The following is a 26,744-nucleotide window of genomic DNA, read 5'->3' on the forward strand; positions in this document are numbered from 1 at the left end:
CAGCCTCCAGGCTCTGAGTTGTCAGCAAGAGCCCGACGTAGAACTCGAACCCATGAACTGCGAGATCATGGCCTGAGCCGAAGCTGGATTGTCAACCTACTGAGCTACACAGGTGCCCCAAGTATTTGAGATTTAAATGATGCAGGTTAAAAATAAAATTTGGATTTTTAATCCAAAAAAAAGTATGAGTATTAAAAGAGACTTCTAGCAGTAGTATAATAGCATGATGGGTTGTGGAGTCAAATTCCTGCAAATTCAAGATTTGCAACAGACTACATAATCATAGGTATCAACTTTTCATGCCACATGTCCTCATCTGTGAATAATTCTTTGCACTGTTTTCCAGGGTTAAATGAGAAGGCATAGCAGAGCATCGTGTTTGTTTTCTTTCCTTTCCTTTCTTCTACTTTTTGACATGCCTTGTCTGTTTCCCAAGCTCATTAAAACCTGAAAAAGGAAAATTACCTTAGTGGATCCAAGCAAGAGATACTGGCATGGGAATATCATGGAGCCAGGAGGAGAATGAATTTTTCTTGTATGGCAGACAATGTTAAACTCTGCTTCTGCACCCACAGTCTGGGGTATCATTTGTACTCTCACAAATCCACAATGCTTAGTTTAAAGAAGTTTTGGGTGATGCAAGATTGACTTGACAGTATGCAGTTGCCATTATAAAGAGGGATGCAGGGCTACATAGGAAAACAATGTGTCCATGACTCACTGCGATTTTAAAGGTTTGTTTTTTCCTGAGCTGACACTTACAAAGATGTGCCTCATGAGCTCATGCCCTACAATTTGAGGAATGTATTATTAAGTCAACTGGTTGTCTTGTTTATGCCTATTTATGGTTATGGTACCTTATTTATGAGTCTGTGGTATGAATAGTTAAGCTTCCATCAATGATAGTAGTTAGGCTGAGAGACTAAAGCAATGACACACTTGCCCAGCAAATATAAATGGGTACTACAAAATTTTTATACACACGTAGTGGGAGGATGTCTGGAAAGGCAGAATCTGGTACGTTTCTAATTCACACGTGTGTTGAAGGAACAAATTCCTTGAAACCCAGGCCTATTTTGCCATGTAAAAGTTATCATTGGATGTAACTCTACCAGGAAAGAGTAAGTTATTATTATTTTTTCCTTTCAGTGTATACCTTGAGAAACTACTACAGGACAAACAGGTTGGCAAGAAACAATGAATGCAACTGTCTGACTCTGTGGGAGCAGTAAGGTTGAGTGATCCTCTTCTCCCTCAAGAAGTTCTTGGCATCAGGGCTGACAACTGGAAATGAATGGAAACAAAGTGCTTTAAGGGCCCCAGTGATAGCAATAGCCCAGTGTTCTTCAGAGTCATAGATGCTTTGTTTAAAGATTTCCCAGAGGAGCATCAGTGCCAGGAGGAAAACAAGATCAACCCAAAGAATCTTCTGTACATGGCCAGGGTTATTGCATAGCAGCTGGGGCAACATCAATGAGGGGAGAATTTCATTGAAAATAGCCTTCACTAGGGGCACCTGGGCAGCTCAGTCATTTAAGTGTCCAACTTTGACTCAGGTCATGATCTTGCAGTTCATGAGTTCAAACCCGACGTTGGGTTCTGTGCTGACAGCTCAGAGCCTGGAGCCTGTTTCGGGTTTTGTGTCTCCCTCTCTCTCTCTCTGCCCTTTCCCCACTCTCACTCTGTCTCTTTCTCTCTCTTTAAATAAGCACTAAAAAAAAAAAAGAAAGAAAAGAAAAAGAAAAAGAAAAAGAAAAAGAGAAAAGAAAAGAAAAGAAAAGAAAAGAAAAGAAAAGAAAAGAAAAGAAAAGAAAAGAAAATAGCCTTCACTTTTGGCCATAAAGCATGACCCAGCAGAACGAATTTATGGAGGTAGTTTTGACAAACTCCAGTTTCAAGGTGAAGCTCTTCCTTACAGGATATGATGAATATGTGTAAGCCCTCTGGGCAATTAGGATTACCATAAAGAAGATGACTACAAGGGAGGAGAGAAGCTTATTATCACGAAGGGCAGGTCAGTATGAAGCCTTAATCTGGTTTTGATTTGAATAACATAGGACCTTACTTGTTCCCTTCTTTGAAGTGGGTTAAAGGGATTATCCTACTAGGTGTGATTAAGAATATAGTAAGATGAATCTTAAACTATTAGCTCAGATGTGCAAGATACCATATTTCTTTTATTTAAGAAAAATCAACTTGTCCTACTTTGTCCCTGGTTTCCAAATCAAAACTTACTTTGTTACACAGAGGAAAAAAGTCTGCTTTGGAGAGAAAATTGAACTTGGGTCACCTAGTCACTCTTGTCACTCAACATATTAGCCCCTAATAATAATATTGAAGAATGCATACAAGGTAGGCTACTGATTTTTAAAAATAATCATACTGGGTATCTCGGTTAAGCATTGACTTCGGCTCAGGTCATGATCTCGTGGTTCATGAGTTTGAGCCCTGTGTTGGGCTTTGTGCTGACAGCTCAGAGCCTGAAGCCTGCTTCGGATTCTGTGTCTCCCTCTCTCTCTGCACCTCCCTCCCACTCTCTCTCTCTCAAAAATAAACATTTTAGCCACTCTGACCAGTGTGAGGCTGTATCTCAGTGCAGCTTTTATTTGTATTTCCCTGATGATGAGTGATGTTCAGCAGCATCTTTTCATGTGTTTCTTGGCCATCTGAATGTCTTCCTTGGAAAAGTGTCTATTCATGTCTTCTGCTCATTTCTTCACTGGATTATTTATTTTACAGATGTTGAGTTTGGTAAATTCTTTTAAAAAAATTTTTTTTTCAATGTTTATTTATTTTTGGAACAGAGAGAGACAGAGCATGAACGGGGGAGGGGCAGAGAGAGAGGGAGACACAGAATAGGAAACAGGCTCCAGGCTCCGAGCCATCAGCCCAGAGCCCGACGCGGTGCTCGAACTCACGGACCGCGAGATCGTGACCTGGCTGAAGTCAGACGCTTAACCGACTGCGCCACCCGGGTGCCCCGAGTTTGGTAAATTCTTTATAGATTTTTGATACTAACCCTTTTTCTGATATGTCATTTGCAAATATCTTTTCAAATTCTGTCAGTTGCCTTTTAGTTTTGTTATTTCCTTTGCAGTTTCCTCTGCAAGCTTTTAATCTTGAGGAAGTCCCAAGAGTTCATTTTTGCTTTTAGTTCCCTTTCCTTTGGAGATGTGTTGAGCAAGAAATTGCTGCAGCTGAGGCCAAAGAGATTGTTGCCTGCTTTCTCCTCTAAAGTTTTGATGGCTTCCATTTAGGTCTGTCATCCATTTTGAGTTTATTTTTGTGTATGGTGTAAGAAAGTGGTCTGGTTTCATTCTTCTGCCTGTTGCTGTCCAGTTCTCCCAGCACCATTGGCTAAAGAGACTGTCTTTTCCATTGGATTCCCTTTCCTGCTTTGTCAAAGATTAGTTGACCATATACTTGTGGGTCCAGTTCTGGGTTCTCTATTCTATTCCATTGGTCTACGTGCCTGTATTTGTGCCAGTACCATACTGTCTTCATGCTTACAGCTTTGTAGTAGAGGCTAGAGTCTAGATTGTGATGCCTCCCACTTTGGTTTTCTTCTTCAATATTACTTTGGCTATTTGGGGTCTGTTGTGGTTCCATACAAATTCCCGGATTGTTTATTCTAGCTTTGAGAAGAATGCCAGTGCAATTTTGATTGGGATTGCATTGGATGTGTAGATTGCTTTTGGTAGTATTGACATTTTAACAATATTTATTCTCCCAATCAATGAGCATGGAATGTTTTTTTCCATTTCTTTGTGTCTTCTTCAATTTCCTTCATAAGCTTTCTATAATTTTCAGCTTATAGATCTTTTACATCTTGGTTAGGTTTATTCCTAGCTATTTTATGGCTCTTGGTGCAATCGTAAATGGGATCAGTTTTTTAATTATGTTTCTGTGGCTTCATTATGGGTGTATAAAAATGCAGCCAATTTCTGTACATTGATTTTGTACCCTGCGACTTTGCTGAATTCATGTATCAGTTCTAACAGTCTTTGGGTGGAGTCTTGCAGGTTTTCCATGTATAGTATCATGTCATCTGTGAAGAGGGAAAGTTTGACTTCTTCCTTGCTGATTTGGATACGTTTTATTTCATTTTGTTGTCTGATTGCTGAAGCTAGGACTTCCAACACTCTGTTAAACAACAGTGGTGAGAGTGGACATCCCTGTTGTGTTCCTCATTTCAGGGGGAAAGCTGTCAGTTTTTCCCTATTGAGGGTGATATTAGCTATGGGATTTTCATATATGGCTTTTATGATGTTTAAATATGTTCCTTCTTTCCTGACTTTTTTGAGGGCTTTTATTAAGAAAGGATGCTGGTATTTTGTCAATTCTTTTTCTGCATCTATTGATAGGATCATATGGTTCTTATCCTTTGTTTTATTTATGTGATGTATCCCATTGATTGGTTTGTGAATATTGAACCAGCTCTGCAGTCCAGGAATGAATCTCACTTGATCATGGTGAATAATTATTTTTCTATACTGTTGAATTTGATTTGCTAGTATCTTGTTGAGAATTTTTGCATCCATGTTCATCAGGGATATTGGCCTGTAATTCTACTTTTTTGTGGGGTCTCTGTCTGGTTTGGGAATCAAGGTAATGCTGGCTTCATAGAATGAGTCTGGAAGTTTGCCTTCCATTTCTATTTTTTTGAAAAGCTTAAGAAGGATAGGTATTAACTCTGCTTTAAATGTCTGGTAAAATTCTCCAGGGAAGCCATCTGGTCTTGGACTCTTATTTGTTGGGAGATTTTTGATAACTGATTCCATTTCTTCATTAATTATGGGTCTGTTCAAATTTTCTATTTCTTCCTGTTTGAGTTTTGGTAGTGTATAGGTGTCCAGGAATTTGCCCATTTCTTCTAGGTTGTCCAGTTTGTTGGCATGTAATTTTTCATAGTATTCTCTGATACTTGCTTATATTTCTGAGGGATTGGTTGTGATAAATCCATTTTCATTCATGATTTTATCTATTTGGGTCCTCTCTCTTTTCCTTTTGAGAAGTCTGGCTAGGGGTTTATCAATTTTGTTTATTTTTTCAGAAAACCAACTCTTCATTTCGTTGATCTGTTCTACTGTTTTTTTCAGATTCTATATTGTTCATTTCTGCTCTGATCTTTATTATCTATCTTCTTCTGCTGCGTTTGGGGTTTCTTTGTGTTCTGCTTCTAGTTCCTTTATGTGTGCTGTTAGATTTTGTATTTGGGATTTTTGATGCTGGCGAGGATGCGGAGAAACAGGAATGCTCTTGCACCGTTGGTGGGAATGCAAACTGGTGCAGCCACTCTGGAAAACAGTGTGGAGGTTCCTCAAAAAATTACAAATAGAACTACCCTATGACCCAGCAATAGCACTACTAGGAATTTACCCAAGGGATACAAGAGTTCTGATTCATAGGAGCACATGTGCCCCAATGTTTATAGCAGCACTGTCAACAATAGCCAAATTATGGAAGGAGCCTAAATGCCCATCAACTGATGAATGGATAAAGAAGATGTGGTTTATATATACAATGGAATACTACTTGGCAATAAGAAAGAATGGAAACATGCCATTTGCAGCAACATGGATGGAAATGGAAGGTATTATGCTGAGTGAAATAAGTCAATCAGACAAGGACAGATATCATATGTTTTCACTCATATGTGGATTTTGAGAAACTTAACAGAAGACCATGGGGGAAGAAAAGAGGGAAAAATTACTAACAGGGAGGAAGTTACTAACAGGGAGGAAGGGAAGGAAACCATAAGAGACTCTTAAATACAGAGAACAAACTGAAGGTTGGTGGGGGTGGGGGAAAGGGGAAGGTGGATGATGGGCATTGAGGAGGGCACTTGTTGGGATGAGCACTGGGTGTTGTATGTAAGCCAATTTGACAATAAATTATATTAAATAAATAAATAAGCATTAAAAATAATCATTATCATACTGATTAAGGCCACTGTTTGAGCAACTCAAAATGTAGCTTGAGTTGATTTGGGACTTTCCCCATTTTGAACTGCTGAAGCCCAGTAAATTGTAGATAGTGGTTTTCAATTACTATTTATTGGATGAATGAATAAATACAAAGTTTTTAGAACTTTCCACTTTGAGTGAACTTGTTACTCTTGAACTTTGACTTAGTAATTTCCTTCTTCTTGTCAAGCACCACAGAAGAAATAGTTCTTGTCTTTGAAATTTCTCCGGAAATCTACAAGGCCTGAGTTTCTTTAAAGAAACTGTAGTAGAAAAGTAAATGAGTTCTAGGGTATTAGAAATAAGTTCTAATCCATGTTTTGACAGAGCTGTTCAACTTACTAAATTATAAAGTTTGTCAACGCAAGCTAAACTTTTAAATTCTGAAATTAACAATATAATACTGAACTACATTGTTTTGGTTTTATTATGAAAAATAAGAGGAAAACCCAACATGTGCAAATAAGTTTAAAATATATATACTTAAAATCCAGTTTGTTAATTAGAAATGGATGTTATTGCTATGCATCTCATTATACTTGTCTTGCATTTGTTACTTTGGAAGGAATAAATGGGATTAAGGTAAGAGTTTCTTTAGAGGAAGAATTTTCGAAAGAGTGGGGAGGGCCTAGGCACAGATGAGAATCAGTCACTGAGCAGCTCTGACCAGCCAGGAATGAAGAAAGAGGAGCTGAGGAGACAGAAATCACGGTGTCATGTATGACAATATTTTTGTGATGGAAAACAAAGAATAAATTTGGGCAAAGCCTGGAGGTAAATTCTCAGAACAATCTCTCCTAAAGGGCCAATCAATCAAATCTTAGCAGAAGATTGAGAGGACTCATTCAGGGAGGGAAAACAAACAAATAAAACTTGAGTTTTAGTGATAAAGATAGAAGAATGTCTCATTTTATATGTGCTTTTCTAAACATCTCTGTAATAATAATTTGTTTTGCATAATTATATATGCATTAAGTTTTAATCAATAAATATCAGTAAATAAAGAAGCTTTATTTTGCTTACTTAAGGGAGAATGTCTACTTTTAAATTTTGCTCCTTTACCCTGACTGGTCATCCATACTCACCTGGTATATTAATAGAAAATTTTCTTTTTTTTTTTTTTATTTTTTTTTCAACGTTTATTTATTTTTGGGACAGAGAGAGACAGAGCATGAACGGGGGAGGGGCAGAGAGAGAGGGAGACACAGAATCGGAAACAGGCTCCAGGCTCTGAGCCATCAGCCCAGAGCCCGACGCGGGGCTCGAACTCACGGACCGCGAGATCGTGACCTGGCTGAAGTCAGACGCTTAACCGACTGCGCCACCCAGGCGCCCCTTAATAGAAAATTTTCATGAGAGAACTCAACAGGTTGAATGTGAATAGCCTTTTCTGTGTCACAATATCTCAAAACTGGACATATAAGTAACAGTCACCTGTTAGAGGCATCTATCTGATGGTAAAGTCAGATGAGGAAGTCTTTTCAAGAGATTGGTAAAAGGCTGTTGGAAATTCTAGATAGGATTAGTAAATCTGGGTCTTGGTGGAGGCTATTGTAAGCAAATGCAGCAAGTGTGTTTTTACAGGAACCACTCTGTAAGTCTTGGTAAAAGGCCATTGGGAATTATAGACAGGATTAGTAAATTTGGGTGTGTGTGTGGGGGGGTGCTATTGTAAGCAAATGCAGCATGTTTTGAAGGAACCACTCGGATTTAGAATTCCATCTACTGCAGCTCACTTCCTCATTACCTCATGGTGACTCGGAGTGAGCATTAATTCTGAAATAATGTAAGACCCGGGAAGGCAATAGTGTTCTCTTACATGATTAATGGTGTCTTAACATTAAAGCGCTTTCATATATTTGATTACATTTATTGTCAATTTATACATTAGGAAACGGAGGGTCACAGATGACACTGAACTGACTCAGTGTCTCAAAACTAGTTAGTAGCAAAGCCAGGACGGTGCCCTTTCCAGTATGTCCTGCCTGAGAGACTATCAGATAGATGACAAAATTAAATTACATTTTCTGTCACATTAGTGTGGGGAGAGACATCCTGACTCACTGGCTGAATTGATAGAAAAGAGAGTGACTTTAATCTAGGGCCAGCACGCTGATGCGGGAGCCCGAACAGAAAAGTCCTTCATCTTGGGCCTTTTCCTATTGCTTTGTCCTTGCTCATTTGTTTGTCATCCTTTTCAAAGATTGACAAAAGGAAAGGAACTGCTAAAATAGGAAGTATATAAAGGGAACTATTTTCATAACATGTGCTCAAACTGATCAAGCAACATTAGACAATAGATCTGTCACTCACTTCACCTATTTAATGCCTCCTCTCATGTCAAATCTACTTGACGCTTAAAGTAATTGAAAACCTGTCATTTATCTCATCTCTATATAGTTTATATGTTAGAAACTATGTTCTCAAATATGAACACAAGCTATATTTTAAATTCTGGGATCCCCAGAGCTTAGAACAGAGCCTGGCACACACTTGATACTTAATAAATGTTTGTTGAATGAATGAATGAATGAGTGAGTGAATTATGCCTTGGTGATGGAAGGCTGAGAGGAATAATGAAAGAAAGGAAGAAAAGTCAACTGTCACAGACATGACCTTCCTTCTATTGTGTGCCTGGATGCTGGCAACAAAATATGACCCAACGTTGGCAACAGTAGAAACTTCATTGGGAAATTTTTTGGTCTTTCAGAAATGGGATGCTTCTTTTCCAAGGAAGTCAAAGAACAAAGTTTACTGAATATAGTTTCCTTGTGCATTCAAGTGTTATTAACAATGGAACTCATAAAGACATTTCTATTGTATATCAAAAGCAAAAACTGTAAGGAAATGATCTACTTCCTACAAATTTTTTTCTTGAGTTATTTGAGTGCAGGGTTTCTCAATCTGTAGTGTGCCTGTAAATCACCTGGTGAACTTACCAAAATATGGGGCTTACAGGTTATGATTCAATGAGTCCACAACTGGGAACTGAGATTCTGCTTTCCTAACAGCTCCCAAATAAAGGCAACGCTGCAGATGTGTAGGTCACACGTTGAGTAGCATGTGTTTTGTAACTTCTTTTGGAAGGGATTCCATGTTTTCCTTTATCTTCACTCAAAACCTTACAATGTCAACATTGATATATACTCATAAAAGTCAGTAATATCCTCTAGGCGAATCCTTGGATTGATTCTTTATTCTTCCTGTATCACCGATTATATTTAGGTCACTGTGTCAGGCTGTTGATGTGACATATTGTGATTAGTCAATCTTATTACCATGGTATTTTTCATTATTGAGAAATCCAAATTAATTGCTTTAATTACACCTGAGTATGACTGATTGCTTTGCAATAAACATAGCTTCATTAACAGGCTATCCAGTCATCAGAAAAATTTCTCTTTATTTCCAATTTTTACAGTTTCTTTCTTTCTTTTTTTAAACTTTATTTGAGAGGGAGAGAGAGAGAATGGAGAGAATGCAAGTGGGGAAGGGACAGAGAGAGAGGGAGAGAGAATTCCAAACAGGTTCCCTGCTGTCAGCACAGAGCCCAAAGTGGGGCTCGAACCCATGAACTGTGAGATCATGACCTGAGCTGAAACCAAGAGTCGAATGCTTAACTGACTGAGCCACTCAGGTGCCCCTTCTCAGTTTATTTCTATTACTGAGGCTATGAGCTGGATCATTCCTCTCTGCAAAGTAAAGCTGAGAAACTATTCTCAATCATGATCCCTTTAAGTTGTGAAGTATTTCAAAAATAATTATGTGGTAGCACTGAATATAATAAAGCAGTGAAATTGGCAAACAATATTTAAAAATTATAGTCCATTCAAGGTTATCTCTCTACCAAGACTTCTCAGACTTGTGGATCACTAAGAATCATCTGGAAGACTTCTGAAACCACAAATGCTGTGGCTCTCTCTTGGTTTCTGTTTCATTAAGTCTGGATGATGTGCACCTCTAACAAATACCCAGGTAATATTCTATGCCACAGTTTCTCAACCTCACACTATTGACCTTTCAGGATGGATAATTCTTTGTTGTGAGGGCTGTCCTCAGCATCATAGGATGTTTAGCAGAATCTTTGGGCCCTTCCCACTAAACGTCAGTAATGCTCCCACTCCCTGCAGTTGTGATGATCAAAATGTTTTCAGGCATTGAGGGGCACCTGGATGGCTCAGTTGGTTAAGCGACCGACTTAGGCTCAGGTCATGATCTCGTGGTTTGTGGGTTTGAGCCCTGCATCGGGCTCTGTGCTGACAGCCTGGAGCCTGCTTTGGATTCTGTGTTTCCCTCTCTCTCTCTGCCCTTCCCCAACTTGTGCTCTCTCTCTCTCAAAATTAAATAAACATAAAAGAAAAATTTTAAAAAATTTTAAAAATGTTTTCATGTATTGACAAATGTACCCTGAAGATGAATCTACCCTTTGCTGAGAACCAGTGTTCTAAGCTGTGTCATTTTCATCAATTTGTATTTTAATATGCTTTATTAAGTGGAAGACTAAGGATGTGCCAACTCTGGTATAACAGTAGACCTGTGTGGTAAGTGTGCACAACATTTCCCATGAGTGTTTCCATGGAGGAACTGGTTGAGGTCACTGCTATCCTAATCAACATTGTTCCAACATCTAAACAAAAGAACACAAATGAACATTTGGAACACAATCCATTCTTCTGCCAGGGCAATCTCTAGGTATCAAGTAGGGTGTCTAGAAAATACATGTGATTACTGTAAGATCATATTCTGTCTCTGTCTTCCTGTCTTTTTTGCTATCTGTTTCTCTTTCACTGAACTGTGCTTTCTCCATGTTTGGACAGTATTTCTTGAATCTTCCTTCATATCTCACATTAAGATGTTATCTTTGTATCTGAGAAGCATTATGCAATCTTTGTGTCTTCATTGATTGTGTAGTTCATTTAATTCACTGAATTACTTCTCAGGAGAAAAATTTTACAAAGACTCATGGATAACCCAATGAATAACGATGTTATTCATATTGATAAAGGGTAACTTTTTCCTGTTTCACTCTAGTTCTCATGTTGACCCAGAATTCTTACTGAGAGATTTCTCAAAACCTATTTTTGTTCATTTACTGAAAGACATCCATTGACATTGGATTCAGATTTCCCCTGAAGCAGAAAAAAGAAACATTAATTTAGAAACTGTGATCCAAAGACACAAAACAAGTTCCGGAAGCTTCATACAGTGAAAACTAATAGAAGGCTAAAGAAAAGAAGAGGGTGGATTTTCTTCAGATAAATCTTCTATTCCCTTCTTCTTGCCCCCATCTCAAACATCCCTACAAGCCCTACCAGGCCCTCTTGTACACAGTTCCAATATCCAATTACTCACTCCTCTCGTCTTCTTTTGCTCTCCCTACCACACCCCTACTAAAGAAAAAAGGTTGAGTAAGGACTAAGATGTTATCTAATATGGGAGAATCACTCCCCTAAAAGAGAAGTTTTAGATTATGAACAGGACAGTGCAGAAAAAAGGTAAGTATAATTCCTGCAATTTAAGACGAGAGCGAAGAAGAGCTCTAGGAGTGAAGCACGAGACAATACTACTGGTACTCAAGGGAATCAGCTCTGTCAGAGGCAAACATCAGAAGATGCTGTGGGGCTAAAGGAATTGACTTTGAGGGAAGTGGAAGACCTTTCAAAACTAATAATTTCCATTAGAATGATACGGTATATTGAACACTTATAAGTTCACAATTTACTTGATTCTGTGTAATAGGTATATAAATTGTGGCATTTGAAGTATCTTATATATTTAGCTATTTGTGTTTAATTTTTTAATGTTTACTTATTTTTGAGAGAGAGACACAGACAGAGTGTGAGCAGGGAGGGGCAGAGAGAGAGGCACAGAATCTGAAGCAGGCTCTAGGCTCTGAGCTGTCAGCACAGAGTCCAATGTGGGACTGGAACCCATGAGACGGGAGATCATGACCTGAGCCGAAGTTGAACGCTTAACCGACTGAGCCACCCAGGCACCCCGCTATATTTTTTGTTTTTTTGTTTTTTTATGAATTCTGATCAAGTGTTTAAATAAAATTGAAACTTATAAATACCGGAACAAACTCCTTAATACTGGCATTATAATTTTTCTCCAGTATTATGCTTACTTATTCAACATGTCTAAAACTGAAGTGATACTTGTCCCCCAAATACTTCCTCCCTATCAGAATCTTCAATAAAAAGAATTCCTTTTTAAACATTCAAACCCTGGGTGTAATCATTGATGCCTCCTTATTCAGTCCCCCTCTCCAAACTATTAACAAATCTCATAAGTTCTACCTTTTAAATATTTCTAGAATTCCATGGATGAGAGAGTTTGGAGAAATCGAGTCTTCCAAATGAAGCATACAGCACAACATTGGAAAGAAAGAAAAATATGACTTTGGACACATTGGAGAGACTGGGAGAAACTTTGCCAGTGCGACCCGTCCCACTGAGACTACACAAGATAGTGCTGAACTATCTAGGGTGACTTCTTCATAAGGGAAAAAGATAGCGGAGTAGGTGCCTGGCTACTCAGTTGTGTGGGACATTGGAGAAACCTACTTTTCTCCAGAAGCACCCACAGTACTGAGGCAGGACCTCTGTGACTGGTGGGAGGGAGAAAATTGGGAAAGAAACATAGAAGACTCTCAAAGGGCAATCCAGAGACTTGGTTCCTGCTGACTGCTCTCAAGACTTCTGCAGGAAGTCTGCTCACAAGTCTTTGGGAGAACCTCATCCAAAGATCCTCGCAGCAGATTGCAGTCAACCCAACACTCCAGGTGTCAAATCCATACCTCTCCCCACTCTGAGACCAGCTCGTCTAACTCCCAAGTGTAGTGGTAAGTGAGCTCTACTAAACAGAGTATCAAACTAGTCTTTGGACAAGGGGAACCACAAACTGGAACTGTAGCACCACCTGCTGGAAAACAAAAGAGAGGTTTTTAGCAGCCAGTCTGGTGAGTTGTAACAACCGTAGAAGAAATAAAAGCTTAAGATTTTGTCATGAGAAAAATCGAGGAGTGTGGAGCAGGTCACAGAAAACTCCAGATATAACAGGACCAATGCATAGTACATCCCAAATGAAGGCAGCCAGTTAAGATTTGAGAAGGAGTTTGCTACTTCAATTGTGAAAGCAACAATGCAAAATTGCAAAAACACATGAAGAATCAAGAAAACACTTTATTCCCCAAAGATAACAATATTCCTACAATACCTGAACTCAAAAGCATGGAAATTTGTGAGTTAGCTGATAATTAAAAATAGCTTTTCCTCTTTTGAGGAAACTCAACATGCTACAAGGAATACAAAATGACAATTCAAAGAAATAAGGAAAACAATACACAAATAAAATGAGAAATTTAACAAAGAAATAGAAATCATAAAGAACCAAACAAAAACTCCGGAGTTAAAAAATTCAGTGAATGAAATGAAAAACACAGTAGCATCTATAGCAGAGTAGACCAAGTGGAAGATAGAATCAATGATCTAGAGGATAAGAACTTTGAAATGACCTAATCAAAGAAGAAAAAGAAAAAAGAATGAAAAGGAGCAAAGAAAATCTATGAGGTCTATGAGACTCTATAAAATATTAGAATAATTGGGGTTTCAGAAGGACTCAGAGAGGGAGAAGGAGGCAGAAAGTTTATTTAAAGAAATAAAAGCTCAGAACTTCCCAAACCTGGGGAAAGTCATGAACATCCAAGTTCATGTACTTATTAGATCACCCTATTACCTTAGTGCAAAAGGAGCTTCTCTATGACACATTATAATGAAATTGTCAAAAATCAAAGACAAAGAGAAAATCCTGAAAGCAGCCAGAGGAAAAAACCTACAAAGGAACTCTCATTAAGCTATAAGCAGATTTCTCAACAGATACTCTCTGCTGGGTAGAGGGAGAAGACTTACATATTCAGAGTGTTGAAATCATAAAATTGCCAATCAAAAATAATTTATCTAGGAAAGTTATCATTCAGATATGAAGGAGAAATAAAGGCTTCCCAGGCAAGGAAAAGCTGAGAGAGTTCATTCCACTATACCCGCCTTGTGGGAAATGCTGAAAGAAGACCTTTAAGCTAAAATGAAAAGATGCTAACTAAGGATATGAAAACATGTGAAAGTATATGACACACTGGTAAAGATAAATAGAATTAGAAAACTGTAGAATGGTGTGTTAACCACTTTATATAGTATAAAAGTTAAAGGAAAAGTATTAAAATAACTATGACTATGGTTTCTGTTAATAATTTGTTAATAAATACACAATATAAATAGAGGTAAATTCTGAGATAAAAAATAGAAACAAGACGGGAGTAAAAGGGTGGCACTCTCACATACCATAAAAGCTAAGTTGCTATAAGCTTAAAAATGGACTATTTTATCTTTGTTTTATATGAACCTCATGGTAACTACAAAAAAAAAAATCTAGATTAGAGTAACAAAAAAAAATTTAAAGGATAAACAAAGCATACCACTACAGAAAATCACCTATTTACAAAGGTAGGCAGAAAGAAAGGAAAAAAACAATGGAACTACCAAACATTCCGAAAGCAACAAGATGGCATTAGTAAATCATTACATGTCAATAATTACTCTAAATACAAGTGGATTTGATTCACTAATCAAAAGGCACAGAGCGTCTAAATGGATTAAAGACACAATACCCAATGATATGTTGTCTATAAGAACTCATTTTAGATTTAAGGATACACAAAGGGCCAAAGTGAAGAAACAAAAAAAGGTGTTTCAGACAAGTGAAAAGCAAAAGAAAGTAAGGGTAGCTATAATTATATCAAACAAAATAGCCTTTAAGCCAAAAACAGTAATAAGAGATGAAGAAGGCCGTTTTGTAATCATAAAGGGGTCAATTCATCAAGAAGACATAATGAACATAAATATAGACACACTGGAGTTCCTAAATATATTAAGCACATAATAACAGATCTGAAGGGAGAAAGAGACAAGAATCCAATAATAGTAGGGGATTTCAAAACCTCTTTCAGCAATGGGTAGATCATCTAGAGTGAAAATCTGGACTTGGGGCACCTGGGTAGCTCAGTCAGTTAAGCATCCGACTTTGGCTCAGGTCATGATGTCGCAGCTCCTGGGTTTGAGCCCTTCATCGGGCTCTGTGCTGACAGCTCAGAGCCTGGAGTCTGCTTAGGATTCTGTGTCTCCCTCCCTCTCTGCCCCTTTCCTGCTTGCACTCTGTCTCTCTCTCTCTCTCAAAAACAAAGAAACATTAAAAAAATAAAAAATATGGACTTGAAACATACATTACACCAAATGAACTCAACAGATATTTATGAACATTTTATTTAATAGCAGAAGAATACACATTATTCTGAAGTGCACACGGAACATCCTCCAGGATGAATCATATGATATGCCACAAAATAACTTAGCAAATCTAATAAGACTGAAATAATGCCAAATATATTCTTGAAACATATAAAACTGGAAACACAATACGCAAACCTATGGGATGCTGCAAAAGCAATTCTGAGAGGAAGATTTCTAGCAATAAATGCATATATTAAAAAAATAGAATGATCTCAAATAAACAACCTAACTTTACACTTTAAGAAACTAGACAATTAACCAAAAAATGAAATAACAAAGATCAGAGTGGAAATAAATGAAAAATAAAGACTGCAGTACACAATAGAAATGATTAATAAAAAAAAGAGATGGTTTTTTTAAATGGTAAATATAATTGAAAAAGTCTTAATGTTATAATTAATAATAAATTAAAATTAATTAACTAGTTAAAAGTGCTCACCTAGACAAAGAGAGAGAGAGAGTGAAGACTCAAATAAACAATACCAGAAATGAAACAAAGACATTACAACTGATACTAGAGAATACATAGGTTCATAAGAAACTACTGTGGACAATTATATGTCAGCAAATTGGACAACCTAGAAGAAATGGATAAAGTCCTAAAAACATAAAATCTACCAAGATGAATAATGAAGAAATGGAAAATCTGGACAGATGGATAATGACTAAGGAGATTGAAGCAGTCATTAAAACCCTCCCAATACAGAAAAGCCTAGAACCAGATGGCTTCTCTGGTAAATTCTACCAAACATGTAAAGAAGAATTAATGCCAATCCTTCCAAAAAACGTGAGTTGTCAGACTCACTTTACAGGGTCCGTATTATCCTGATATCAAAACCAAATATAGACATAACAGAAAAAGAAAACTATAGCACAATATTCCTGATTAATATAGATGCAAAAATTCTCAACAAATTGTTAGTGAACCAAGTTCAACAACATGTTTAAAGAATCATACACCATGACTAAATAGGATTTATCCCTGGAATTCAAGGATGATTCAACATATGTAAATCAATAAATGTGACACATCACATTAATAGAATGAAAGATAAAACTCTTATAATCATCTCAATAGATGCAGGAAAAGCATTTGACAAAATACAGCATTGTTTCATAGTGAAAACCCATAAGAAATTGGGTACAGAAGGAATATACTTTAAATAGTCAATGCCATGTACCACAAACCTATAGCTAACATACGCAACGGGGAAATCAAAAAATTTTCCACTAAGATCAATAACAGGAAAAGGGTGCCTACTCTCATTTTATTCAACATAGTACTGGAAGTCCTAGTCAGAGCAACTAAGGAAGACAAATAAATAAAAGCTATCCAAATCAGAAAGAAAGAAATAAAACTGTTATTTGCAGATGATATAATCTTATATATAGAAAATTTTGAGGACAACGAAAATACTCCTGGAACTAATCAATGAATTCAGTAAAGTTGCAGAATATAAAAACAACATACAGAAATTAGTTGTGTTTCTATACACTAACAACACAAATGTGAAGAAAAAAGCAATCCCATATTCACAATAGCATCAAAAACAATAAAATACTTAGAAATAAATTTTAGCAAAGGAAATGAAAGATCTGTACAATGAACACTATAAGACTTTGATGAAAGAAATTGAAGAAGACATAAACAAATGGAAGTATAGCCTGTGTTCATGAGTCATAAGAATTATTGTTGAGATGTCCATACTACCCAAAGCCATCTACAGATTAGATGTAATCCCTATCAAAATTCCACTGAAATGTTTGACAGAAATAGAAAAGCAATTCTAATATTTGTATGGAACCACAACAGACTCCAAATAGTCAAAGCAAACCTGAGAAAGAAGAACAAATAGGAAGCATCATACTTTCTGACTTCAAACTATACTACAAAGCCACAGTAATTAAAGTAGTATGATACTGGCATTAAAAACAACCACATATACATATGGAAAGAATAATGAATCCAGAAATAAACCCCCACACCTATGGTCAACTAATATGTGACAAGGAAGCCAAGAACATTCAAGGAGAAATGTTAGTCTCTTCAACAAATGGTGTAGGGAAAACTGGAAAACCACATACAGAAAAATAAAATTGGACTTTTATCTTACACAACTCACAAAAATTAACTTGAAACAGATTAAAGGCTTAAACATAAGATCTGATACAATAAAACTCCCCAAAATAAAACATAAAAATATGGAAGAAGATCCTTGACATGTGTCTTGGCAATTACTTTTTTGGATATAACACCAAAAGCAAAGATCAACAAGTAGGACTACATCAAGCCAAAAAGCTTCTGTACAGCAAAAGAAACAATTGACAAAAAGAAAAGGCAATCTACGGAATGGGTAAAAATATTTGCAAACCACATATTGCATAAGGGTTGAATAGCCAAAATAAATAAATAACTCATACAACCTAATAACAAGCAAACAAAAACAATCCATCTAAAAAATGGGATGAGGAACATGAAAGAAATAGAGAATCGATTCTGGATGTCCAACAATAGACTAAAAGGAATTTTTTAAATAGTAAGTTTACAGAAATCATCACAGGAGGGAATTGTAAAGAGTATATATAAAGAGAAGATAATTCCCACACATGAAGGGAACACTGAAAGGTACCACTGAATGGCAAGGACAATAAATGAAATGAAAACCCACATATATCCATGGAGGTTCAGAAGACCAGAGAGAGGGGAAGAAACAAAACCAAATTACCTACCAATGAACAAGAATCAGAGGGCATCAGATTTCTTATGGATCTCCAGGATTCTTGAATTATAAGGCAGTGCTGGAGTTCAGATCATAAGCAGTTACATCTGAGGGAAATAAGAAAAAAAGTAAATTAAATACAGAAATAAGCCATACGAGATTTCCATGGAGTCAATGACAGTAATTCCTATTTTTTTAAATATTAGGCTAAAATATGAATAACACACTTATTTTAAATTCTTTTTCTTAGATTTTCAGATGCTCCTGAGCTGGTCTCCTATGCCCCTAACAAACCCTCCAGTATAAAAAACAAGTTAAGGTTACCTTTTTCACTAAACCCTCATAATAAAATCTTTTTTAATGTTTATTTAGTTTTGAGAAAGAGAGAGACAAAGTGCAAGTGGCGGAGGGGCAGAGAGAGAGGGAGACACAGAATCCAAAGCAGGCTCCAGGCTCCGAGCTGTCAGCACAGAGCCTAATGCGAGCCTTGAATTCACGAACCACGAGATCATGGCCAGAGCCAAAGGTGGACGCTTAACCAACTGAACCACCAAGGTGCCCCCCAATTTTTGTTTCTTAAATGTTCATATGTTTGAAAGAGAATAGGTGTATTTCCCTACTGTCACTTTTTCATCCTTCTCCTCCTTTATATTTTCTCTTTTTTCCATTTCTTCTGCTACTTTGCAAAAGTCAGTCAGAGTCTCTTTATAATGCTTACCCATATTAATGCATTGTCTGCTGGGAAAGAAAAAGTAGTAAGGAAATGATACAGAAGTACCTGTTTCATGGTCACTGTGCCTCTTAACCCAGGCTGGTCTCAGCTCTCTTGTCCATAGCACGAAAGTCATGGACTATTTAAGTCCAGTTGGTCTTCCAGCTTTAATGTACCTTCTCTGAGTACAATCCCTGAAAGGTCAAGGCCCAGGATTTCTGCCACAGCAATTTGCTCCCCCTGGAAAACATCAGATTCTGAGAATAGTAGATATGCCCGTTCTCCACGGTTGCCATGTAGAAACACAGTAAGGGGACATTTGTAACAAGCTTAATCCTAAGAAATCACTTCTTAAATGGCTCTGAAATGCTTTTGATGTTTTGCAATGCAATCAATCTCAATATGGTTGCAGAACCCCCCCCCCATATTTATATTATAAATGTATCATTTTTATTTAAGAGTCTACTCTCTTGCCAGGACATTCATCTACTGACCTGGTCAAATTGCAGAAAAGGATCGCATTCACTCCCAGCACATAGGGAAAACCTAAAAATAAATCCTCTAATTTACAGGGAGCCACATATTTCTATCGCTCTCTGGACTTAGCCACGTTCTAACACTTACTCTTGTGTGTCATAATTATCTTTGTCCAGGTCTCTCTTCTAGGGTTGTCAGATAAAAATAGAACTCTCAGTTAAATTTGAATTTTAGATCAACAACAGTTTTTAGTCTGTTCCAAATACTCCATGAACATTCATACTAAACATTTAGTTGCTTATCTGAAATTCAAATTTAACTGGATGTCCTGCATTTTTATTTACTAAATCTGGCATCCCTACTCTCTTTCCACATAGACTACAAGATCCTTAAGGGAAGGGCCTCTATTTTCACTTCTGTGTCCACCCTCCATGCACAATATCTTCACAGAGTAGATACTCAATTTTTGCTGAATTAACAAGCAAAAATATAAATGAAACAACTATAAAATAGGTAGTGTTAGCAAATTTTATTTGTACCTTAGTAGCTCATAAGTTGAATGAATCATTCAACTAGGCTAAGCACAGTGTATGATTAGAGCAGAGCAGGTCACAGTATGACTGCATACAAATTTTGAGTATTTAAACAAATCTGAGAGGAATTACTGTGATGTCTCATTCAAACCCTTTCTGAACCCCTCGACTTCTCTTCTTTTACATTTTTTTAAATGTTTTTATTTATCTTTGAGACAGAGAGAGACAGAACATGAGCAAGGGACGGGCAGAGAGAGAGAGAGACACAGAATCTGAAGCAGGCTCCAGGCTCTGAGTTGGCAGCACAGAGCCCGACCCGGGGCTCGAACTCACAGACCAAGAGATCGTGACCTGAGCCAAAGTCCCACGATTAACCGACTGAGCCACCCAGGCGCCCCTGAACCCCTCAACTTCTGACACAATGTTAAGACTAGGAGTAGCTCCAACATAGTGAGTACACCATTTCTAAGAGAGGGAAAATACTAAGTAAGATGGTCGGGGTGCCTGGGTGGCGCAGTCGGTTAAGCGTCCGACATCAGCCAGGTCACGATCTCGCGGCCCGTGAGTTCGAGCCCCGCGTCGGGCTCTGGGCTGATGGCTCAGAGCCTGGAGCCTGTTTCTGATTCTGTGTCTCCCTCTCTCTCTGCCCCTCCCCCGTTCATGCTCTGTCTCTCTCTGTCTGAAAAATAAATAAACGTTGAAAAAAAAAATTAAAAAAAAAAAAAAAGATGGTCATGGAAACTCAACTGAACTGAGAAGAATTTTTACTTCCTTTAGTAATATTTTCCCTTGACACCTGGGACTAGTAATCAAGGACGTAAATAAGTTAATATACTAGTAATAAAACCATTTTCCACAGGAAATTATAAATTAAAAAGAAAAAATTTCCAGTCAGTATCAAAGGAACGTTTTGGAGACATTATTCCATGAACAACATGTAAATCAGATTTCTACATAAAAACAAAACAAAATAAATCTAAAATTGCTTCTGTCTATCACTTGATTTTGTTCATTTTCATTTTTCTTATTTCTCCCCTTTTCTCTGACTCTCATTCTAAAGTTGAGGAAATTTGGCTTCTAATTTTTAACAAATTCCTCCTGACTATCTGCTACAGACTGGTATTCTAAGGACTAGTTTTTATAAAAAGTGGTACACTCAATTTGTCACCAAAGACTTATGTCCATCTGCCGCTTTGCAGAATATGCTCTTGGGCCAGTCCCTTCTGAGTTTCTGTTTACTCCACTGCAAGATGGAGACCAGGATTCCTGTCTCACATGGTAACCATGTTGTAACAATCCAATGAGAACATACGCGTTGAAGCACCTCCGCTAGACACTACAGATATATTGGTTTCCATGTGTTATGAGTGTGGTCTGAGTGGGGGGAAGACAAAAGATAGACACCTGTACAGGAAAGAGAAAATTACTTGGATTCAACTTGGAAGCTGCCACAAGAGCACTTCTCTCGTAAATAGCCTGACATTCCATGAAAAAGAATAACTGACCCACTCGATTATATTTAATCCATATCTACAACCACTTTTTGAGAATCTTCTGTGGTAGAAACTAGAAATACCGAGATAAAAGAGATATGGGTCCAGCCCAAAAGGAGCCCTGTGTGAATTTCCTTGGAACTTCGCTCATTCACTTGATTCATTCCTGCAACAAATGTTTGCTGGGTTTGTTGAGTTGACAGAGCCTGTGCTAAGTACTATCACTACAACAAAGAACAGGGCACTTTTGATCTTTGACAATCTTGTGGTGTATACCAAAACAAAATTCTCTCTCAGCCTCTTCATCTATTATGAAAAATAACTACTGATGGCCTAGATTCCACCAAGTACTTGTCTCCAATTGTTTTCAATTAGTCTTATAGATCAACTACATATATAAAAAGATTATTAAATACACACACACGCACACACACATGCACATCTTGAGATATTGTGTTTTCAGTTCTAGACCACCATAATAAAGGAAATATTGCAATAAAGTGTCTGAAATAAATTTTTTGGTTTCCCACCCAGTCCATATAAAAGTTATGTTTACACTATACTGTAGTGTATCAAATATGAGATAATGTTATGTTTAAAAATACAATGTACATACCTTGGTTAAAAAATATTTTACTGCCAGGGGACCTGGGTGGCTTAGTTGGTTAAGCGTCCGACTCTTGGCTTCAGCTCAGATCATGATCTCCTGATTTCATGAGTTTGAACCCTGAGTAGGTCTCTCTGCACTGTCCACACAGAGCCTGCTTGGGATTCTCTGTCTCCCTTCCTCTTTGCCCCTCTCCTGCTCACACTCTCTCTGTCTCTCTCAAACTAACAACTAACTAACTAACTAACTAACCAACTATTTATTGCTTAGAAATCCTTGGGGCGCCTGGGTGGCTCATTTGGTTGAGTGCCCAACTTGCGCAGGTCATGATCTCACCCGACTTCACCTCAGGTCATAATCTCATGGTTAATGAGTTTGAACCCCACATCAGGCTTGCTGTTGTCAGCTCAGAACCCGCTTTGGATCCTCTGTCTCTCTCTCTCTGCCCCTCCCCTATTTGCACTCTCTCTCAAAAATACACTTAAAAAAAAAAAAAGAAGAAGAAATGCTGCCCATTATCTGAGCTTTCAGCAAGTCATACTCTTTTTGCTGGTGGAGGGTCTTGCCTTAAAGTTGATGGCTGCTGGCTGATCACAGTGACAGTTGCTGAAGGTTGGGGCGGTAGTGGCAACATTTTAAAATAAGACAGCAATGAAATTTGCCATTTTGATTGACTCTTTCTTTCATGAATGATTTCTCTCGAGCATATGATACTGTTTGACAGCACTAAATCCTATGTCGTCATTTCAATAATCATCATAGCATCTTCACCAGGAGTAGCTTCCATCTCAAGAAACCATTTTCTTTGCTTATTTGAAATAAATAACTCTTCTCTCATTAAAGTTTTATGCGATTGCACAATCCAGTCCTATCTTCAGATTCCACTTCTCATTCCAGTTCTCCTGCTATTTCCACCACATCTGCAGTTACTGCCTCCACTCAAGTCTTGGACTCCTTAAAGTCATCCATGAGGATTGGAATGAACTTCCTTCAAACTCCTGTTAATGTTTTAGGCACTTCCAGCTAAATACTTTAATTTGCATGGAATGAACTAGATTTCAGTATTTAGAGTTTTTTCTTTTTATGTAAAATTTGTATGCAATTAAATGTACAAAGCTCACAGGTAAATTTGCTGAGTTTTGAAAAATGCATGCATCTGGCTAACTCAAATGCCTATCACAATATGAGCATTACTATCACCTCAGAAAATCCCTCATGCCCTCTCCAAGTCCTAGATACAACTGCTGTTTTGATTTTTCCACCATAGATATTATTAAATAATATATACCTGGGTTTAAAAAAGGATTTTCTATCTAAATGGAGTAATAGAACTTAATTGTTTTTGATGTGTTGATTTATTTGATTGAGCTATTCTTTACCTTACCTTATATTTCATATTTTTTATTTAGTCTACTTCAGTTGTTTTTTTTCCCATTTTCCTGCCTTTTTTCTCCCCCTTTTCCCTCGACTTATTTGAATGTTTGGTATTCTCATTCTATTCTATAAAGGTTGATTTTTTTTGTCCCATGTAATTAATACATATTTTTCTAACAATCTAGGCTTAATGAGTGCCTATATTGTTCAACTGGACAAGAAAATTGGTACATTTAAGAGTTTCTCTGCTCACTTTCAAAGCCTCTCCATATCCTTATTCCATGTTTTATTACATGCAAGTTTCTGTTTAACAAATCAATACATGTTTACAATAAGCTTTAGTAATTTCTTTGGTTATCATTGCTCCTTGAATTCCATGGATTCAATGGTTCATTGAATTCAATGATGTTTTTCTCACTAATTTACATCCTCAAGAAATATATCATTTTTTTTTTTTGAGAAAGAGAGAAAGAGAGCAAGTGGGGGAGAGGGGCAGAGGAAAAGAGGGAGGGAGAGAGAGAGAGAGAGAGAGAGAGAGAGAGAGAGAGAATCTTAAGCAGGCTTCACACTCAGAATGACCCTGGGGTAATGTCCCAAGCCAAAATCAAGAGATCAAGAGTTGGACACTCAACTGACAGAGCCACCCAGGTCCCTCATCCTCAAGAAATTCTTGTGGTAAGAGTTTTGTTGGTAAATATTTTCAGTTCTTCCATGTATAAAATATTTTTATTTTATCTACAAAATTTGGCTAAGATTGGAATTTTAGGCTCAAAATTGCCTTCTTTTGAAACTTTGAAGATAATAGTTCATGATCTTATCACTCCCACTGTTATTTATCAGAAGACTGATGTCAATTTTTATTCATTTGTAGATAATTGTTGTTTTTGTCTTGTGGAAGCTTTAAGGGTTTTCTACCTAATCTTTAGTGTTCTGAAACTTACACTATAGGTAGTCTAGTCTTTTCGTTTTCTTTTTTTGGCTTTCAGTAAGATTTTTGACCTTGGGACTCATGTGTTTCTCAGTTTAGATTAAATATTCTCTGTCATTTGTTTAAATATCATCTCTCCTCCATTTGGTCTATTCTTACTCTTGGGGACTACTATGAAGTGGTTATTTAAAATCTGGATGTATTCATCAGCTGTGTGTGCTTTACTTTACAGACTATCTCTTGAAGCTTTCATTTCAACATCCAAATATTTAATTTTTGTGCTCTGTAATTGGTTATTTTTATGACTGTGATAGCTTTTTTTTTTTATCTCTCCTGAGCTTTATTATTTTTTGAAAGATTTATTTAGCTTGTTCTATTAACTGTTTCTCCATTGTTGGTTCTTCCATTCGTTGAGCTTGCTTTCTCTCTGATGTATTGGTTTTCTCAAATATCTCATTATTCTGGGTTGTTTGTTCTTCTTTGTAGCAGAGGTTTTATTTTTGATTATCTGGTTATAAGTGTTTCTGCAGCCTGCCAGAACACTGTCACACTGAAAGTTTGGGGAAGGTCTACCATGCTGACAGGATGTTGATATTTTGGGCTCTTCCCATGAATCACAAATGTTATTAATGGTATCTAGAATAGTGAATCCTTTCCAGAAGGTTTTCAATTTACTTTCCCCAGATCCATCAGAAGAATCACTTATGGCAGCAACAGCCTTATGAAATGTATTTCTTAAATAGTAAGACTTGAAAGTCAAAATGACTCCTTGATCCATGGGCCACAGAATGGATGTGGTGTTAGCAGGAAGCCTGGAGAACACACTAAAAGCCACTTAATCATACACTTTCAAATGGTGAATTTTATGTTATGTGAGTTATATCCCAACAAAGTGACCAAAATGAATAAAATCTTTTAAGATGCTAAGGGCAGAATCTAGGTAATGGGTACCTAGGTGCTAACTTTAAAATCGTTTTAATGTATCTATATATTTGAAAATGCAAAATGTTGTGAAAAAAATTATGGGCCTGACTTTCCTGATATTATTCCCCATTTCACGGTCTGGATTTTAATAGACCTTTCTTGCTTAACAAAACTTTGAATCTGATCACACCATGACTTACTCAACTCACTTTATTAAGCACTTGACAGGCAGGCATGAAGAGACACACAAACATGGCATGCAAACTGCTTTTAAGAAGCACATAGCGGGGCGCCTGGGTGGCGCAGTCGGTTAAGCGTCCGACTTCAGCCAGGTCACGATCTCGCGGTCCGTGAGTTCGAGCCCCGCGTCAGGCTCTGGGCTGATGGCTCAGAGCCTGGAGCCTGTTTCCGATTCTGTGTCTCCTTCTCTCTCTGCCCCTCCCCCGTTCATGCTCTGTCTCTCTCTGTCGCAAAAAATAAATAAACGTTGAAAAAAAAAATTAAAAAAAAAAAAAAAAAAAGAAGCACATAGCAAGTTAAGATGGTCCACAGTGGAGCACAGAGTCTGAAGATTCAGTTTGATAGTTCCTGGTGGTGCTCTGGTGAGGAAACAGGGAGAATCCCCAGGAGCAAGCAGTGTGGTCTGAGAAGTCTGTGTGCCACATGGGGAGAAGCAATTCTCCTGGTGGAAGAGCATTTGGTAGAGGCCATATTGCTTCCCTATGGGCAAGGATCCCAGAGGACCCCAGAGGGCAGCCCATGGGCAAAGGGCCCAGAGGACCCCAGAGGGCAGCCACGTTTCCTGGTATTGGGACGAAGACACCCGAGTGAAGTGAAACCTGATGCCACCTGTGTGTTGTGATTTGCCATAATCTCTGAACCTCTGCTCTATGCTATTGCACGAACATTTTCTGGGCAAGCTGGCACCTAGCCACTGCTCAGTGAGACCCTCCCCCAGAGAGTTGGAGCAGGTCCTAGCTGTAGGGGTCTCTGAAGTGTGGGGTTTTGAAACACAACCCCTCTGACATAAAACTCTGGAGGAAGGCACCACCTGGCAAGTGGGCAGCTTGGAGAAGGACAAAGTAGAGGTGGGGAGTTGACAGAGGCCTGAGACAAAGGAGGGGTGCTTGATTGTAGGTCGGTGAGAGTGCAAAGCTCCTGCAACAAGGACTAGGGAGCTGGGTGAAACCATTTCACCTCTACCAAACACGTGCATGTGCCCACACCCACATTTCCATGCCAGGAAGCTAAGCAGCGCCGCCTAGTGGAGAATGGAGCCATTACACCAAGCTTCCCCCAACTGCACCCTCTAGTCACATCACTCACAGAAGACCAACACAAATCCCTCCAACCTGCTTAGTATGATTCAAAGTTTGGGTTCTAGGGGAAACTAGATGTAACTTCATTCAGGTTTCATTCTGTTTCTGGTTTGTTTATTTGTTCATTTCCTTTGCTTCTGTTTTTGCTTAAATTGTCCTCTTTTTTCTTTCTTTTCTTTCTCTTCCTTGGATACACAAAGAGTAAATTCTTTTTTTTTTAATTTTTTTGTAAGATTGTTTATTCTTTTTTATTTTCCTTATTTTATTCTATTTTATTATTTTAATTTTTAAATATTTTCTTAACTTTTTTTTCTTTCCTTTCTATTTTTTTTCTCTATTCTATCAAG

At 37.7% G+C, this 26,744-nt stretch overlaps 1 long non-coding RNA gene across 3 annotated transcripts; it reads right to left on the bottom strand.

Annotated features, from left to right (window-relative positions):
• Positions 1-142: 142 nt before the first annotated feature.
• LOC123379952 lies at positions 143-21,148 on the bottom strand. 3 transcript variants are annotated; one of them, XR_006585057.1, is made up of 5 exons: positions 20,921-21,148; positions 18,809-18,982; positions 18,041-18,137; positions 8,906-9,205; positions 6,038-6,229 (listed from the first exon to the last, which is right to left on the bottom strand). It is a non-coding gene; the product is annotated as an uncharacterized LOC123379952 (long non-coding RNA). The 3 variants fall into 3 exon arrangements; XR_006585058.1 differs by lacking the exon at positions 20,921-21,148 and adding an exon at positions 19,237-19,966; XR_006585059.1 differs by lacking the exons at positions 6,038-6,229; positions 8,906-9,205 and adding an exon at positions 143-1,284 and having other exon boundaries at positions 20,921-21,141.
• Between the last annotated feature and the right edge of the window lie 5,596 nt (positions 21,149-26,744).

The sequence above is a fragment of the Felis catus genome, chromosome C2 (genome assembly GCF_018350175.1).
Source record: "Felis catus isolate Fca126 chromosome C2, F.catus_Fca126_mat1.0, whole genome shotgun sequence".
Classification (NCBI taxonomy): domain Eukaryota; kingdom Metazoa; phylum Chordata; class Mammalia; order Carnivora; family Felidae; genus Felis; species Felis catus.